The sequence below is a fragment of the Papio anubis genome, chromosome 12 (assembly GCF_008728515.1).
Source record: "Papio anubis isolate 15944 chromosome 12, Panubis1.0, whole genome shotgun sequence".
NCBI classification, from domain to species: Eukaryota; Metazoa; Chordata; class Mammalia; order Primates; family Cercopithecidae; genus Papio; species Papio anubis.
This window is the reverse complement of record NC_044987.1, coordinates 6,799,507-6,816,886: the sequence shown is the minus strand read 5'-3', so window position 1 is coordinate 6,816,886 and position 17,380 is coordinate 6,799,507. Positions and strand designations below refer to the sequence as shown.

The following is a 17,380-nucleotide window of genomic DNA, read 5'->3' as shown; positions in this document are numbered from 1 at the left end:
TTGAAAATCATTTTTCCAAGGAATCTTATGTTTTCTTTGGAAATGGGCTTCTTTTTTCTCAGATTGCATATTCTAACTGTTGACTTTTCTACATTGTTCTTGTACACTGAGTAACAATAATCAACTGTTTAAAATTAATTTTAGTAAATTTATCTGTAAATTCATATTATTTGAGAGTAATGATAATTCTGTTTCTTCCATTCCAATAATTTTTGTACTTTTACTTTGCACTGACCAGAACCTGAAATATAATGCTGTTTAGATGTAGCAATCGTTATTCCGTATTTTAAGGAAATTAAAATGTTATCTTAAAAGTTTTCAATTTTTAGCTTCAAAGCTACCTTGGAGATAGAATTATATGCAGTCCAAATTACAAGAAGAGTTAACTCAGATTCAGTCCTGTCTCCTCTAATTTTTAGCCAGACATATTAGAAAAGTGAGGCATAGAGGGAATGATACTGGGGAGAAAGAGAGATAAAGACAGCGACAGAGACAGAGAGACAGAGAGTCAAAAAGCCAGAGAGACAGGGACAGAGGGAGACACACATAGAGACATATAGAGACAGAGAGGCAGAGATAGATGGACAAAAGAGAGGGAGAGAGAAATAGAGGGAGAGAGAGGGGGAGAGGGGGAGAGAGGGAGAGAGAGAGAGAGAAAGAGAGAGACAGAGGGAGACCGGTTCTCTGTTTACCTGCAGATTGATAAGAAGGGTAAAATTCTGTTGAATAAGCTCAACTGCTTCTGGAATTGGTAGTTATTTCAGAAAGGAAAGTAGATACTTAGAAATGAAGACAAGAGGCAGAGGGAGGCAGAGAAATGAGGAAAAGCTGAGGAAACAATCATTTACTAGTTTGGTTGTTTTTCCAACTATTCTCTTTCCAACATTTATATTCTAGCATTGCCACTTGTTATACATCTTCCATTTCTGTCCATTCCTTCTTCACTGTGCTACTGATTTCTGTTCTCCTTCACTCACATGACTTGGAAAAATCAGGCAGACTCCATCCTGGGACAAGGGGAATTGACATCTGTTATACCAATAAGCAATCAAGGCACCTCCTAGCACCTGCCTTTGGTCCTGAGACGAAATAACCCTATACAAATAAAAATAAAAAAATAAATAAATAAATAAATAAATAAAAACTCTTATATTCAGTATTTCTAACTATTACATGTTCCCATTATTTGAATTTTCCAGATAGCTAAGGCTTCATAATTTAAATATACTTTATATATATATAATCATTTTGATGGAAATCTTTCTAAAATGTATTGCAAACTTATTTTCCTTACTAAATAGAATATTCTTGACATAAGTTAATCTTTTCTTGATGACTCAGGGCCATTGGTATGGCTCAAATATAGAGATGCCCTGAGGGATGATTGTGGAACTAAGGGCTGTGTGGCCAACACTTACTGGCCGTAGGCTGTTAGACATTTCCAGTTAATGTATCTTCTGTCCCTTCTGTTTCTGACACTTGTCACTTTCCAGTGCGCTTGCTTCTAACAGCACCCCTCCTACTTTTCTGCTTCTAATTTGTTCTCCACTGTAACTTTGGAAGAACTGGTGGTTGCCAAGGGAAACCAGGAAACCAAGGTTATGAAAGCAGTGCTCTGAATATCCTTGGCTGTGGCCTGGGGAGGGTTTCATCCTTTGCTTCCAGAATAGGGAAGAATTCAGGCATTAGACAATTTTCTTTTTTGAGGTCCAGAGGTCTGGTTGGGGTACTTAGGACATTTCACTTTTGAAGCTGTAGCAAAAGGAATATAACCCTATTATAAAGGCTTGGAAATCTTTGAATCATTTGTTCAGGAGAACAAATATGGATTTTTTTCTTTTTGTGAAGTGTTGGTGAGGGCTCAGTATGTCTTTTATATAGGGATCACCCTAGGTTGAGACCCATATTAAGTATAATTAGTAAAACAGAGCCATGCATACTCTATCAATGTTCTAAAAAGGGGTCCAGTCAGCAGCAGGCCCTGGTCAGAAATGTTTCCTGAGGTCAACAAGTCTCATAAATGCAACTGTGGGTTACCTCATTTGAAGAAAATAATGGATTATTTCAATTTTTATTTGGCTGTTAGACATCTGGAAATCTTAAAAGAAAACTAAACATTTAATTTCTTGAAAAGTTGTGGCCTAGGCGCAGTGGCTCATGCCTGTAATCCCAGCACTTTGGGAGGCTGAGGTGCGCAAATTGCCTGAGGTCAGGAGTTTGAGACCAGTTTAGCTAACATGGTGAAACCACATCTCTACTAAAAATACAAAATCATTAGCCGGGCATGGTGGCATGTGCCTGTAATCCCAGCTACCAACTATTCAGGAGGCTGAGGCAGAGGAACTGCTTGAACTAGGGAGGTGGAGGTTGCAGTGAGCTGAGATCTCACCACTGCACTCCAGCCTGGGCGACAGAGTGAGACTCTGTTTCAGAAAAAAGAAAGAAAAAAAGAAAGAAAAACAAAGAAAAGTTGTAGAAGGTAGGTCAGCAGAACTGGGGGACAGCATGTAAGCTCAAAGTACCATTTTTGATTAATTAAACTAATTTCACAGATATATATATTGCTACCAACAATCTTCTGATACTAATGTGGGATATTTTCTTGATTTAATTCTAAAACTCACAAAATAATGAACATCTGAAGACTTGCAAAATAAGCCCCAAATATATAAGAAGTAGAATTCTATCAATGGGTTATTCTATTCTCTCTCGTTCTTATTTTTTCTGTCTCCTTCTGACTCTGCCTGTTTCTCTCTGCTGTGCTTGGACACAGTACAATGACAGGAACCTGGTAATATTGAGAATTGGATGTTGGAGGTGAAATCTAATTAATTAGGCAGTGACTGATCTCCTTAAGTACAAAATCTGGAGAAACTGACAACCAATTGACTCAATGCTGTGTTGATGCTGGAATAATGTGAATCTCTCCCATCTAAGGTATAACTGGACCTTTAGAATAAGAAGGGGCTGATGGCTCAGGAGAATGTCAGATAGTACTTTTCTAGCAGAAAAAAATGTACCCAGTAGGTGATGAGAACCAGGTAGTGTGTATAACACAGTTCTCATGCTGGCTGCTACTTGTGCCTCTGGCTAGAATGAAAAGTCAATTCTGATATGCTTCTTATGAGACCAAAGTTGTTTAACTAAGACACTACAAAAAAATTACGATCCCTGTAAATGTTGAGCAATATGGTTTCCAGCTTTTTCCTAATGACTTCCTCTCGTGCTTTCCTGATGGGTGGAAGTTAAATCTCTAAGGTCCATTTTATGTCCTTAAAGGGGTTTGACAGCCTCGATTACCTGGGATGCTGAATCTGTTCCTTGTGTTCCTTTAGATCCAGGTTACTTCTTTACCATTCGGCTTGGTGACATGGGAAGCTGATGTCTATGTACTGCATCAAGAAGTTCTCCTGTCCTTTGGCTTCTTGTTGATTTTGGCTAATTCCAGGGACTAGCAAGGGATCAAAAAGTGGAGGAGAGTAAAATCAGAGTATTTATTCTCTTCTTTCCCTCCATTCCATTTCACCACAGCTTGGCTGTTTTCTTTTGCTGAGAAACCCCCTCTAACCAGGTTCTCTCCCCTTTGGCAACAGACTGTTCATCTTTTGCTTTTCACCCATTGCAATGAGAGCTGTGAGTTATTGCTAACCCTGGGAGACTGATCATCCTCTTCTATTTTCCCATATTCCACTCCCCATTTTTGTAAAACGTCTCTTTACTAAAACTATTTCATGACCTCCTTTGAGTGCGTTATTTATTTCTGCTGGAACATCTAGCAAAGGTGGAACTACAGAGAGGGAGGTTTCATGGAGAAAGAAGATGGAGGCTGAGGACATAAAACTCGTGGAACTTGCTCTGGTGGAGAAAGTCCTAATTATACTAACACTGAGAAACAGGATGTAGGACAATCATTGAAACAAAAGGCAAACATTGAAACAGATGATGATATCTTCACTGAGCATAGTATAGTGACACAGTATAGTGACAGGATATTTGAACTAAAGTCAGAAAACCTAGAGCCAAATCAAAACTTGACCTTTTTATCACTGCATGTATTTTAGAGAGTCACTTAATGTCCTTGAGCTATTTTTCCTATAAAATTGGTCTAAGGAATAAAAGAGCTAATGAATGAGGAAGCATTTTACAAACTACAAGACACATACAAATGTTCGTTATTATTGTTAATCTCACATATTCTCCATTTCTCCCCATTCTTTTTACAGCACGTTCCAAATTGTATTCTGTGGAACAATGGTTATGATAGATACTTTAAAACAAACAAACAAACAAACAAAAAACAAAGAGACCAGCCTGGGCAATATGGTGAAACCCTGTCTCTACTAAAAATACAAAAAATTAGCTGGGTGTAGTGGCGTGTGCCTGTAATCCCAGCTATTCGGGAGGCTGAGGCAGGAGAATCGTTTGAACCCAGGAGGCAGAGGTTGCAGTGAGCCCAGATTGTGCCAATGCACTCCAGCCCGGGCGACAGAGTGAGACTCCATCCAAAAGAAAAAGAGAGAGAAGGGGATTTAAATCCAAAAAGGTTTGAGAAATATTGCATATCCCCGTAGCCTCTTTGGAGATTCATAATACAACTTAGTTTACTAGAGAATCTGAAAATTATGGCATTAAAATCACTCAGTTAACTTAAACTATTTAGCAATTTCCAAACCAACGCACCAAGGCCTTCATGACCTGGAATTTGTAGGACTATTTGGTGGAACTAGCAGTTCATGGAACATACCTGGTAAATGCTGTCACGTAAAGATTTCTGTTTACCCCGGATCCATGGGGCCTTCCCACTCCAGACTAGTCTTCACAGGTGCTTGTAGGATATGCACTCAACTCCTTAAACCCCAGGGCCTCAACCCTTTCTTCTCCCAGTAAAAAAAACAAATGCAGCCTGGGTCAAGAAAGGGTTTACTCCCTGCAATCCCAGCACTGTGGGTGGGAGGATCACGAGGTCAAGAGATCTAGACCATCTTGGCTAACATGGTGAAACGCCGTCTCTACTAAACACACAAAACTAGGCCGGCTGGGCCTCGCCGAGTAGTCCTAGCCAAGGCTGGAGCCTGGAGGCGGAGAATCAGAACCCGGGAGGCGGAGCCTGCAGTGAGTCCCCAGCTGCGCCGGGAGCCTGAGGCGGGAGAATCAAGGCGGAACCCGGGAGGCGAGTCAAGTAGTCCCAGCTGCGCGGGAGCCTGAGGCGGGAGAATCGCGTGAACCCGGGAGGCGGAGCCTGCAGTGAGTCCCAGCTGCGCGGGAGCCTGAGGCGGGAGAATCGCGTGAACCCGGGAGGCGGAGCTCGCAGTGAGTCCCAGCTGCGCGGGAGCCTGAGGCGGGAGAATCGCGTGAACCCGGGAGGCGGAGCTCGCAGTGAGTCCCAGCTGCGCGGGAGGCTGAGGCGGGAGAATCGCGTGAACCCGGGAGGCGGAGCCTGCAGTGAGTCCCAGCTAAGCGGGAGGCTGAGGCCGGAGAATCGCGTGAACCGGAGAGGCGGAGCTTGCAGTGAGCCGAGATTTCACCACGGCGCCCCAGCCTGACAGAGCAAGACTCCGTCTCAAAAAAAAAAAAAAAAGCAAATGAATCGGTATGGTATCACATTGATTCGATTTTCACTCATTTTTAAAGTGATTTTTTTATATACAGAAAAACTGTTTGCTACAGATCTCTCAACGCACTTTCAATAGACACGCCGAAGAACAGATGGTCTTTAAACAGATATTTTCCTATGGTAACGATGAGGCTCTGGCGGGCATTCCAGCCACTGGGGAATATAAATTTAAGGCTACTTTCTCCGAAACATTTTGGATATAAAGAGAGAAAACAGAAGTTGCTGGTGGTGAACGTCTGACTTGTGTCACCGAGACACTGTTTGTTCAAAGTGAGGGGTTTTCTTTCCTGACTAATCTGCTTTCACTCAATACATTTCTATTTCAATAGTTTCCACTGATTCTGGTTTTCTCAGAAGATTCTCGGCATTGTGATTTTAAATAGAACTGAGCTTTGAGAGCAAAAACAAAGACATATTTAAACTTAAAGGGGAAATATCTGCATCCCTACATCTTTTGATTTCTATTTTATTGTGATAAGAATACTTAACATGAGACCTACCCTCGTAACAGATTTTTAAGTGTACAATACCGTATTTTTAACTATAGACAGAATGTTGTACAGCATATCTCTGTTAATTTAGCACTACTGAAACCTTATACCTGTTAACCAGCACCTCCCCATTTTACTAATCTCTCTTTATCTACTAGGCTGCATAAGCACTATGAAAACTTCTGATTGATGATGGAATTGTCTCTGCAATAGTCAGATAATGACCTGAATTTCTGAGATTCCCAAAAGATTTTTCTGGGAACAACATCGCAGGTAACTAGATTTGTATTCAGATTCATTTAGTGTAAGATTATGCATGCACTTCACATATGCCAATATGGATAGTAAATGCTGTTTATGGGAATTTTCCAAGTGAAGGTTTTGCAAGGAGTATTTTGACGTTGATGTCATTATGTTTCATAATTTGTTTTTTCCTCTGATTCTTATCCACTCATCCATGAGAAGCAGTAACACTATGAATTTTTCAAATGAAAACGCCAAGGTACCTGACTTATATAATACCACTATTGTACTCTGACAGTAGCTTTTCGAGGTCCAGGCATAGTCCAGTATGATTCTTCTTTTTCCCAAGTCCACTGTGAGTGCTTATCCGCAAAAATAAGCTTTTAGAGAAAGGCTTGCCACATTCTTTAGCCTAGAGGTGGATGCTGTGTTCAAAAAATAGTACAAGACCATCTACAGCAAGAGAATTCAATAATTCTTTGACTACATGGGACTTGTATGCTGAAGTGCTTGTGATTGGGTGAAGTGTGAAATAGAGAGTCACTGATTTGCTGTTCATTATGGGAAGTAACGAGATATGTTTATCACTAAGTAGACAGAAAAGACCTTATGGATTCGAAAGGAAGTAAAATGCTTGTCTTGGAAATGTTGGCATATCTTTAAGTGAAAGCTTGGTCCCTAGCAGGTCTGGTTGGAAAGATTAGATTCATTTCCCATTTATTCCAATGGCAAAATGAAATCTTGAATATGAGCAGGGAGGTTTGAGATCTGAGACCTGGGCATCATTTTATACAAGGAACGAATGGTCCCTGTCTCAAATAGTGACTCATCTTTTTGTGACAAAATGATTTACCTTTAGAATATCAACAACCATCTGTTTTCATTAACTGTCTGATTTTGGGATGTGAAGTATACAGTTTAAGCCCTTGCAGGAAGCAATTTTATCTTTCTTTATTCTCAAAGACGGCTGAATTAGAGCACACAGGCATTTTGCTTTCATAGTCATTGCATTGAAATAAGCTTGTGCTGAAGACTTTCATTTAAAAGTGATCACTGTTTTAATTGTAATTATCAAAATTAAGTTATTCTTAAGTGAGTATTTATATGTATTCATGCTATAGTGGCAGTAAAGACTTCACTGCATTCAACTAACAAGATTAAAACATTGCCAAAGCAAAACTAGGTTAAATAGCCCTAGTTACTCCCTGTTTTCTCTCTCTCTCTTTCAAGAAACACGTATTGATGTTTATATCTACACATACACATATCACCTACAAACACATATTCATACGTTTCTCATGACATCTCTTTTCCTACTCAATACTTATTGTTTCATGCCTGAATCCACCTAGAAACAAGCTTCCAGTGTTCCCCTAAACAAGAAAATTCTAACCAATATGGAGAATCTCTCTGATTGTATATGCAGTTTTTCATGTGGCTAATAAACTTCACAAGGGAATTTTTTTTATTACTTCATGTACTGTCCTTGCAGAGGGTGCCCAATTGGTTTAAAGCTCTGACCTTTAAATACCTCTTTACTCACCCTGCTTAGAGGAGAGGAAAAGAAGTGGCTTTACCTAATAGATAAATTTGGGGAAAACAATTTAGGCATGCTTGGTTCAGCTCCTCTCCTTTTCCTTTTGGGGACCTGCTTCCTAACAGAGCAGAAATTTACCTGTCCTCCTATACAGTCATGCTCTGCATTGGAACATGAGTTGCCCTTCATGATCTAGAGCTCTCTGAGAATGGGTCAGTGCATTATTTCCAGGGTTTAGTTAGTAAGCCCTTTAAGCCACATCCTTCAACTTATACTTTATGATGAAATTTCCCAAATGAGATTCCATAAATGGCCAAAGACATACTGAGACAGGAAAATAGAGTCTGGGGGTAGGGAACCTAAGGCCCATTCTCCTTGACTTTCTAAAACAGAATCAAAAGGAAAACCCCACTTCTCTACACCAAAGTAACAAAAGGATCAGAGGCTACTCCCTTTGCACTGTGTGGCAGATGATAAATGGAAAGTACCTCTGATTGTTCCCCTCCTGCAACCAACCAGACTTTTCATGGGCCAAGTCTTCTTATGTAACTTTGAACTTCACTTCAGTCTCTGATTGGTGCCCTCCCATGACCAATCAGACTGGTCGTAGGCCATTCCTTCGTTTACCTAGGGTATAAACAAGTAACCAATGGGAAACTTCTCGAGGGCATTTAAACCCCAGAAAATTCTGTAAGCAGCCCTCTTGAACCATTTGCTTGAACCTATTCCTACTTTGTGGAGTGTACTTTAGTTTCAATAAATCCATGCTTTTATTGCTTCATCTTTCATTGCCTCCTTTGTGTGTTTTGTCCAGTTCTTTGTTCAAAACACCAGGAACCTGGACGACTCATAGCCAACACCCTCCACTGGTAACAATACCAACATATGATGATTTCCCTCAGGACTTAGGGTGGCTGGATGGGATCCTGTGGTTACTGTGACTTCATACCATTCATCACTGGTCATAGGAAGCCTCATTGGCTTATCTGTGTTTCCATAAAAACATTATCATTTTCTATATGTGCCCTCAGGATTAAAACAAGTTTGGGAAACAAGCTTTTTGTTGCAATTAAGGTGATATATTTCTTTCTTCCTATGCTACTGTTTTGTCTTAATTTGTTCGGACTAGAGAAGGGAAAGCAACTGCTCTTTATTGAACTGACTCAGAGATGTCCACTTTGGTTTCTACAGTGCAATCTTCATTTAGGTTTTCCTCCTACTTGAGACACGTTTCATTTTTCTCCTGATGAGTCTAGTCTTCATTCGGTGAATATGTTCACTTTGAGTGCTCTCGTGATGTTCAATGCTTTCTTGCCTTCTCGCTTTCTTAACTTATTTTCCCCATATTCGTAACAATTGGCATTTTCTATATTGGATCACAGGCTCCACCACTTGTCTGTACTTCTTTATAATAATTGATATTTCTCAATAAGGTGTATGGTGAATAACACAGGCTATAGAGTCAGGTAAACTTAGTTTTAATTCTCAAACACTTCATTTGACATTGGACAAAATCTATAATCTTTCTAAAACCTCAGGTTTCTCATATTTCATTGGAGACATTAATGGGGCACTCCTCTTTTTGTTGCCAGGATTAAATGAAATTAAGTGTATAAGTGTAATACTTAATATGATTTGTATTTGATAAGTATTATCTGTTATTGTTGAACAAGGATATGCTAAACATTAAAAATTTAGAGACCCTAGGAATACGCTGTATCTACTGCTTTATTTTAAAAGATTTATAATTTTGTTACATCATAGGTGAATCAAAGTCATAAATAAAATTAAAAATCAATGTGGTCCAGTTATAAAAAGATTGGCATATTGACAGAAAAATTGTAAGAACTGGCTAAAAGGTTACAATTCAGCAGTCCGAAGTTGTTAAATGTAGGGGAAAACAACGTTCCATACTTAATCGTTTCTGACAGTATCACCCTTACAGAAAACTAGAAAGATTAATGTTGATAATTTTGATCATGAAACATAAATAACATGTCACTGTATTCCACGTAAAGAAAATGCTAAAGCATTTTAGGACATTTTAATCAAAATAGTCATAAAACTTTACAGAAAGGTGGAGACTCCATTTCTATGGAAACTAACTCATATGAAACACTCTTTCTCTAATGATACCAATGAAGGAGGTATTATTTGAAGAATAACTTCTATACCTGTATTGCTTTTAACTGTTCAAAAGACTTCCGTACTTATATATCTTATTTTGATCTCACAAATGTATATGGTATTTGTTCGGTTATTGTAATCTTCATATGCAAAAAGAAATTTAGGTAGAGAAAACTGAGCAGAACACTTAAAGTAGAGGTATCTGCAAAGATGGCACAGCTGAGAAGCTGAAGCTTCATTTTTCTGTTAGAGATGGTATTATTATAATTATTGAATAGTGTTTTCTGGTGAACCATATTTTATTATTATTGTCTTATTTTTATTTGGGCTTTTTTCTTCTCTCCGTCATTTAAGATATCGTTCTGTTTTATGGAGAACAACATAAATTGTGTCTTGTTTAGTGAAGTGGCCATGTTGGTTGAATATTTTTAACATGATGATATAGAGACAAATAATGAAGACAACACTCATTTACCCCTCACAATAGTTTTGCAAGACAATTATTATTATCCCCATTCTACATATTAGAAAAACACAAAAAGATGAATCCAGGTTCTGTAACCTCAAGTCCGAGTTTTTTCTGTCCTCACTCGTTATCTTCCACAATGAGTCTCAAGAATAACTCAAAGCCTGAACAGGAAAAAGTATTGAATTCATCTATAAATATCTTTGGCTCACCTGCAAGAAAATGTGAAATCAAAAGGAAGCATAAGTGAGAAAGCCTGATACATGCTATCAAATTTGGAAAATGTTTCAGCTTTTTCAAGGGGCGCACTCAACACACAGAACAGCCTCCAAAAGTCAGTAGAACCTGATCTGTAATTGTTCCCAAGAATCCAACAGGAAGTATCTGCTAAGTCAAGGAATATTTGCAGAGAGTTTTCAGGCACTCATAAACCACAGCACCATCAATCCCATCCACCTTAGCCATAACCTTTTACGGGAGCATGCTGAAGTGCAGTTAATCAGATTATAGTTAGCAGAGGAAAAAAAAAATAAAAGACAATGAAGAACTGGTCAGGGTGAGAGTAAAGGGCAAACCCCAATCAGCTGCCTTATTTCACTTCCTTTCAAGGACATAAATATCACCTAACAGTCTCTTTATGTCAAAGGAGCTAGGGATCTAGAGAGTCTGCAGTTCACAGAGAACCAGAAACTCCTTTCTCAAATTATGCTTTAGGAGCCACCAAATATCTAACTATTCTAATATGACTCTTTCAGACGGTTAACATATGTCATTTTCTTACCATGAACAACATACTTTTGTTAAAGGCTCAGGTTATTAGTTTAGGAAACAAGACGGCATTGCAATTTCATCAGTCAGTCTTAGTGTACTTGCTACCTAAATGGGACTCATGGTTTTTTGGTATTACTGATTATAGGGATAAAGAAAATAATTGCTTAGAATATGACTTGGTATACACTCTACGATTTTAGTCAACTGGTCTATCACTGCGCTAAGGAACAGGAGCCAGATGAAGGAAAAACTGAGATAGAGACTTTGCCCTAGTGGATTTAACAGTTTTTTTTTTTTTTTTTTTTTTTTTTGAGAGACAAGTCTGACATCAATGAAGTTATTACTTACACTGATGCTGATGGAGAGTGAAAATGTTCTTTCTCAGTAAATCACAACCTAAATTGGACAAATAATATACTGTGTGAAACAACTGGAAATACACCCAAGTGAACTTATAGGGCTAGCATCCTGGTATGACTAACATAATGAGAGTTTCAAGTCATACTGTGACATGCTGAAGTGTTTTAGCAGAACCTTTCTGGAGTAAGTAAATGTTCCATAGAGGGATATAATTCTGTTAACTGCCCAATCTTTTGATCTTGCTTCACCTGATGGTCTGTGTGTTCTCTTGTCCTTTCCAGTCCTTTGTTAGAGGATCTTGAACAACTGTAATAAGGAGTGCTGATATCCTAGACCTAAATCCCTTAGGTATGACACCTTCCACTGCTCAGCATTTGAGAAAAGTGATGTCTGTGCCTGTCTTCCTGCCAGCTTTCTCTCACTAGAGATTATTCCTTTTTCTTCTTTCAGCCTCAATGCTTTACATTGCCTAAGGATAAACCTGGCACTTTTTACCGTCCATGATCCAATTAGCAGAGAAAGGAGCAGCTCTGCTTGCAACAACACACAGATTCTGGTATGAGCCCCACAGAGAGAAAGCAACACGCTAGACATGCTTTGTGCATAGATGCCTGCCTATTCTCTCTGTGATCTCAGAACAAAGGCCCAGGCACTTTGCTAGCTGCCCAGGGCTACCATTCACATCTGGAATTGATGGAAAAGGAATCATGTGACATGTTTCCATTGGTGCAGGTTCACTAAATACTTCCTATAACCTTAACTTTTCTAATAACCATTTACTTTTTTTTTTAGACTGGGCAATGGGAAAAGAGATTTTACTTGAGGATAAAACTCCCAGGAGAGAGCGTATTTCTATGTTGAACTAAAGGCATGAGTATGCATAACTTCTCATATTTTTCTATATGAGACTTTGGGAATTCTGCTTCCTGTATATAAATTGCCTATAGATTGAAGATAAAGAGATTGTGGTCCTCTTTTTGGAATAGATCAGAATTCAAAATAATATTACTCATTTAATTTTTTATGAGTATTTCTCATAGGACAGTATTTGTTAAGAACTGGAGGAGATACGAAAAACACACAGGATTATTTCCTGCATTCTAGGTCTGTATGTTTAAGTGATACACTTACCATTCACTCATTCTCAATTTAGAATTTTTAGGCATCAGCTGGTCAAGTGGTTAACAAAAAAGTGCAGTATTACCACCCACCAGAGTTTTTTGGTTTTGTTTGTTTTAATAATTGGGATAGTATTATGATCTAGCCGCAATAAGTGATATGTGATACAGGCATTTAGTATTTAGGAATTAGTGATGCTAACCAATTGCAATGCTCCTCTAAAGGAAAAATTATCTAATCCAAAATGTCAACAGCAACTCTCTCATTAGGACTGAGAAACACTGGGTAGACTATTTCACATCAGCCCAGGGTGGTGGTGGTTGTTTTTTGTTGTTTTTGTTTGTTTGTTTGTTTGTTTTGCCATAGTCTATCTGATATAGCTTGGATATTTGTCACTGCCCAAATCTCATGCTAAATTACAATCCCTAACACTAGAGATGGGGCCTGGTAGGAGGCGTTTGGATCATGGGAACACATTCCTCACAGCTTTGTGCTGTCTTTGTGATAGTGATAGTGAGTTCCTCATACAATCTGGTCATTTAAAAGTGTGTGGCACCTCTCCTGCACCTGACTCCCTCTCTCTCTTGCTCCCACTCTGCCATCATAGAACAAGTAAATCCTCAGACCCCCAACCCCTTGGATCCAAATTTCAGAAGAAAAAGGGAGAAGTGTGTACTCCCCCTTCATATTCTGTCATGTTTTTAAGCCTCTTGAGACCTCCCCAGAAGCAGATGCCACTATGCTTCCTGTATAGCCTGCAGAATCATGAGTTAATTAAACTTCTTTTCCTATCAATTACTGAGCCTCAAGCATTTGTTTCTAGCCATGCAAGAATGGCCTAACACACACCCTTGACCCCCGTCTTTAGGATAGCAAAGCAGAACGCCTCTGTTAGAGGTTACATCAACCAGATTAGGCTAAGCTATGCTGTGCTAACAGTCTCCAAATCTCAACGACCCTTAACACTAAGGTTTTTTTCTTACTTATGCCCCATTTTGGGGTCTTTGATAGCTTTTCTCTATGTAACCTTGTGCCTGGGATCCAGGCTAAAAGAGAAACCCTTTCTGGGATATTGTCAGCTGTGAATCAGAAAAGGCCATGGTAAAATGATGAAAAACGCTTGTAAACTTTTGCTTGAAATAATGCATATCATTTCTACTGACATTTCATTGACTAAAGCAGGTCACATGTCCAAGCCTGATATCAGTGAAGCACAAATGTAAAAATCCTGCTTCAGAAAGGTACAGCAAATATTTTGAACAGTACAATCCACATTAGAAATAAAACAGAGAAAGATGATTCTTGTATGACAATACTTCTTAAAATGGGCTCTGGAAAGAAAATCTGCTGCCCATCACAGAACAAATTAATTCTCAGACCCACCTTGGATACAAACTGTAGAAGAGAAAGGTGGAAACCCAATGGGAAGAATAAAAATCAGATCAATTTTGTTTATGCCAAAAATACATTTCCATCTCTACTAATCTCCCAGGCCCAGGCCATTGGGTTTTTTCTTCTGGTTCAGGTTATATTCTTTTGCAGGTGAGTGCACCTCAGCAAGTGTCTCCAGAGCAGCCAAAATCCTGGTTCCTGTCCTTGTCCAGCTGTTTTTTGACTAAGAAGTGTGAATAATCTCACAGATTTTATTTCTAGCCCTCACCTTTTCTATCTTTGTGCTTCCCTTAGAGGCTGTGTTTAATTTTGATACTCCACTGATCAATAGAAGATCCTCAGATATGAATATCCGTTCTTCTAAGCTTCAGTGCAACCTTTTTTTTTTTTAGCCACTGAACATTTTCATCTTTAAATCAACTATATCTGAAACCAAGATCGTCATCAGCACCCCTTATTCTCCCTCACTTTGCTTCTGCTGCCAAACCAGATTCACCTAATCCTATTAATGATATTACCAATATCCGAGTCACATAGACTTAAATCTTTGTGTTAGCTTTTGGTCTTAATACTTTTTTTCCTCCACTCAACTCCACGCAAATAGCCACCACTTTCCATTAATTATCCATATATACTTTCTCTTTCTGTCAGCCTTTGCTCATGGGAGTCTAAAGCACATCTTCTCCAAATGAGAATTGTATTCATTTTTATTAGTAGTAGGATAGTTAAATCACCTTCATAGAATAACTTAGGAGTTTTTAAAACAAATCTGAAAATTTATTTGAAAGTTATTAATGCTAATTTTATTATTAAAATTGTAATAGTCTTACTCTAAAACATTGATGATATGGTGCATGAACAATATTATCATAGCTGCAAGATTAATTCTACAGTCACTGTATTAAACATTGGCAACAGTACTAAATAGACACACTCAAGTGGCACATTAATGCTATTGCTAACATTTTTGTCTATAATAGAATTTGAATAGGAAGAAAGATTTAAATTACATGTTTTCTAAAAGAAGGTAGAAGCTGGGATTGTAAATTGGATAAATATAAAAAATCCTTCAACTACTGAAAATGGTTAGCAGTGTACAAAATGATTTTGACAAGCGTGGTGTTTAAAGTGGTAACTTCTGTAGACTCACACCTATAAGGAAATGTCTTATTAAACAACATGTGCAATTCGTGCTGGTTTACAGTTTGACTGGTATGAGCAAATTTTCTTCAGAATTCTCATATTGCTTAATTTCATAGATTTAACATGATTTTTCAGGGACATTGTTGTGGTATATGATTTAGGAATTTTTTCTTCTTGTTAAATTTTGAAGTATGAAAGTTGAAATTTTGATCTTACAACATCCTTATAAAAACGAAGAATTTCAAGATAGAAATTTCAAGATAGAAATGCAATAATAAATAAGAGTTAACTACAGTTCTTAATATTTTTAATGTTATGAATACTAGAGTAATGAACACATCAATCAAATTTAGATTTAAAATATAATAAAGTGGCTGGACACCATGGTTCATATCTGTAATCCCAGCACTTTGAGAGGCCAAAGCAGGATGATCATTTGAGCACAGGAGTTCAAGACCAGCCTGGACAACAAAGTGAGACCCGCCCCTGCCACCTACCTCCAAAAAACAGTGAAAAAATTAGCCAGGCATGGTGGCACACACCTGTAGTCCCAGCTACTCTGGAGGCTGAGATGGGAGGATTGCTTGAGCCCAGGAGGTAGAGGGTGCAGTAAGGTGTGATTGAGCCACTGCCCTCCAGCCAGGGTGACAGAGTGAGACCCTATCTCAAAAAATAAATGAACAAAATAAAATATGCAAGTACCTATTATTCTGCTTTGGGTTATTATTGAAATTTTATAAGCATTTATTGGTTCAAGAAAAGCATAATATTCTTACTTAAGTTATTTAGCTAATACCAAATCTCTTCATAGTCACACTATCAATCTATTTACCCATTTATTCATATCTTGAAATTTTTAAATTTTTATAATTGAAGTTAATAGCTTTTAAAACCATTTTGGCACTTTATTCTTCTTTATAGCGTGTCTTTACCCTTCCTGTCTGTATGACCTGTGGTAACTTATGGACATCTCTGCCTCAGGTTCCTCATTTATTAAATGAGCAAAATATAAAATTCTTAAACATATTACTGGCATATAGCAAAACTATATATCATAGGAGTGTTAAGTTTTGTGGCATATATATCAGGCACATGTTCTTGCTAACATAGGTAATTGCAAAGTAGTTATTCTGATTTATTATTGAGCAAACTAAGGTTCAGACTAACCCAGAGACTCACTTTTGTTAAGTAGCCAGAGCTGGTCTGAACCCAAGTCTCTATGGTCCTGTCTTGGTCTGTTTTCCGCTGCTTTAAAAAGAATACCACAAATTAGGTAATTTATAATGAACAGCAATTTATTTCACACACAGTTCTGGAGGCTGGGAAGTTACAGACTAAGGGGCCAGCATCTTATGAGGGCCTTCTTGATGTGTGGAAGACAAGAGCGAGAAAGAGAAAGAAAAAATAGGATTGCAGTTATCCTTTTGTAAGAAACCCATCCCCACAATAACAGCATTAATCCATTAATGAGAACAGTGCCTTCGTGGCTTAATCACCTCTTAAAAGCCCCGCTTCTCATCTACCTTGAGAGGTGGATACTGTTACAATGGCAGTTAAATTTCAACATGAGTTTGAGAAGAGACATGCAAATCATAGCTGGCCCCAAAGCCTATTTTGTGCGTCTGACGCTCAAGATCAGTGAATCTTTTTCTTATAACTTAGCAAAATAGGAAGAACTTAGAGAAAACAAGATACGTCAACAGTCAAGCATTTGGAAGATAGTGCTAAAAACCTTTCCCTCATTTCTCACTGAAGTACACACTGCCATGTACTATTATTTAAATTTTCCTAGGTGATATGTCTCATTCGCTGAGTAAGTTGTAAACTTTCCGATGGAAATTAAGTGTACTTTGTGCTCACTTGCAGCACTTAGTAAAATGTTGTGGCAGTAGCTTAAATATGAGTATTTTTAGTAGTTTAAATGGATTCAGTTGAGCTTCAAAGAACACTGAAAAAAGCAGGAAAATATCTTATCTTTAATTTATGGTGAGGAAATTTAGAAATAAAAAGGGCAAAAAGTTTATCTAAGATGACTCATCTTGGTCATAGAAACCTGGGTCTAATGTTAGCAGTAAATCCTCAATAAATACATGTTAAACTAATAAATTTATTCTAGA

General features: G+C 38.1%; 1 long non-coding RNA gene across 1 annotated transcript in view; it reads right to left on the bottom strand.

Moving 5' to 3' along the window:
* LOC103878000 overlaps nucleotides 1–4,891 on the bottom strand; it is a 73,645-nt gene extending 68,754 nt beyond the window's left edge. Inside the window, exons 1-2 of the long non-coding RNA XR_001895286.3 lie at nucleotides 4,745–4,891; nucleotides 3,301–3,451 (exon numbers count right to left, since the gene is read on the bottom strand). This is a non-coding gene — a long non-coding RNA (uncharacterized LOC103878000). The remainder of the gene's footprint in view (nucleotides 1–3,300; nucleotides 3,452–4,744) is intronic.
* Between the last annotated feature and the right edge of the window lie 12,489 nt (nucleotides 4,892–17,380).